This window comes from Photinus pyralis, unplaced genomic scaffold, assembly GCF_008802855.1.
Source record: "Photinus pyralis isolate 1611_PpyrPB1 unplaced genomic scaffold, Ppyr1.3 Ppyr1.4_LG5, whole genome shotgun sequence".
Lineage (NCBI taxonomy): Eukaryota > Metazoa > Arthropoda > Insecta > Coleoptera > Lampyridae > Photinus > Photinus pyralis.
This window is the reverse complement of record NW_022170596.1, coordinates 35,679,294-35,681,307: the sequence shown is the minus strand read 5'-3', so window position 1 is coordinate 35,681,307 and position 2,014 is coordinate 35,679,294. Positions and strand designations below refer to the sequence as shown.

Below are 2,014 nucleotides of genomic sequence, written 5' to 3'. Positions count from 1 at the left end.
CCACGCCTAAAAAATGATTATTTGTGCTAGTAAGGAAAGTAAACAAAGAAAAAGTCACCATCACTTCGGGAATTTTTCCGTGAGCAAACAAAAAGAGGAACTTGTGTCAAATGAAATTTTATTTGTGAAAACGTGTCTTCACCATCACCAAAAAAATTTAGGTTCACCTTTCCTTTCCCTTTTCGGAAATTAAAAGTGTTTTCAAATAGTGGCTGATGGAGGCCAGAAAATGTTAGAAAGGATTATGCAGAAATATCGCCTGACGCATATAATAAACACCGATCGTTCCTCTTTCTTCTTCTTCCTCTTTCACGTTGTAATGGACCTGTAAGGGTAAATTTAATTAATTCCATTAAGAGGAATTTTAATTTATTACCAACAGGTGGTGCTAGTGTTTAATCCCCATATCAGTTACCGCACATTCTATGTACGCAGGCAGCCCTTCCAATTCCACCTCCAGGTCTAGGTGGAAATAAAAGGCGAATTCACCAGAGGAGACGGACTGATCCTCATTCGCTTCACGACTGTACTAAGCTCCCAAACGTCACTTCTCGTTTCTATTTTTGTTTACAAGGTTCTGCAGAAATCGGTGGTTTTAATATTGGTTGGTGAAAACCGGCTCGTATTAAAACGACCTACAATTTTAAAAGGCAGGGAAAATACGGCGCAAGCCAGTGTTGTACCTGGAGGGTTGAAGTAGTTCAGGCTGGTGTGAACCGGACTGGATTATCTCCGACGCATTCTTTTGCGATTGTAGTCAGCTTGTATGTAACCTTGGACCAAGTACAAACGATTGTGACCACCCATATGCTGTTTACTGCAAACCTTATCATTTATCAATAGCACCACTTGTTTATGTCATATGTTAAAACACCATACCATTAAACATTTAATTACAGAGAGCACTATAAACGAGACATCAAGTCAAGTCCAGGGTCAACTAACAAGGCGACGGCGCGGCGCCACCATACCACAGAATAGACGCGACCACATCTATTGGGTCGCGTTCAAAGAAGACATTTTATTTTATTTATAAAAATCCAAATACTTTTGTTTATAATTATTATAAAGAATAAATCCTGTTAGCAGTGTTAGCTGTGATATCTTCCTTTGGAATTCTGACAAACTGCGAACCCTGGCATTTTCCTCCGTGGGCACGCGGGTACAGCTATCGGTCACTTTTGTTCCGAAGCAATTCGGGGCATTACAACGTATGGGCTGGATTCGCTCATCCTCTGGTTTTCCACTGTAGCTGCCAAGAGTGGATACGTGTTTTTTTCCGAGAGGTACCGCAGGGTTGCTAGCATGCGCTATTTCATAGTTTGTTGTTGTTTGTAGTATCCTATGTAATATGACGCCTGGGCTCCAAAGCAAGTTATGCCATTGACCTTTGCAGATGGTGCGATTGCCGTCACTGCCGGTAGTGGCGTTACTTTAGATTTGGTGTTGGAGATGATTGCTTTCTCCTTTCGCTTTCGTTGCGGCACTCATTTTTGTGGTGGCAGGGGATGCGAAAGCGCATCTGAAACGTGGTTTGGCGTCTCTGGTAGTTGTCGGTTTGGTGGTGCATAGACCCAGCTTTAAAGATCGTTATTTTCGTTCGAGGGGCGACTTTTCGGACGAGATGGTGAAAGAGTCCGTAGACCAAGCTAACCTGAAACTGCTCATTCGATCTCTCATCGTGATGATAAGGGTTTCAGCTGCTTTTCGGCTGACGTCCTCTATGCGAATTGCGTATTTGCGAATGCCAGTAAGGTTGGCGCGGTTTACTACCCGTTCTAAGAGGTGCTGGTACTTGTGTGGGTGGCAGGTTTGTTATAAGAGTTGATATTCTTTAAGAAAATTTACGGTGTTTATTTAACGAACTTATTCTTTGTGTAACAAATTTTGCCGTAATTTCATTTTATTTATTTTAAATCAGACTAACTAGTAAAGAACGTGGCCACGAATTAGATTCAATTACGATTTTCAAGAGAAGAAAAAATTTTTTTAATATACCGTCGTAAAATTTATA

The 2,014-nt window shown here is 41.2% G+C and overlaps 1 long non-coding RNA gene across 1 annotated transcript; it reads right to left on the bottom strand.

The window, feature by feature from the left end:
• Window positions 1-209: 209 nt before the first annotated feature.
• LOC116172089 lies at window positions 210-1,033 on the bottom strand. The gene is made up of 3 exons (XR_004145581.1): window positions 880-1,033; window positions 377-825; window positions 210-325 (listed from the first exon to the last, which is right to left on the bottom strand). It is a non-coding gene; the product is annotated as an uncharacterized LOC116172089 (long non-coding RNA).
• Window positions 1,034-2,014: the final 981 nt, after the last annotated feature.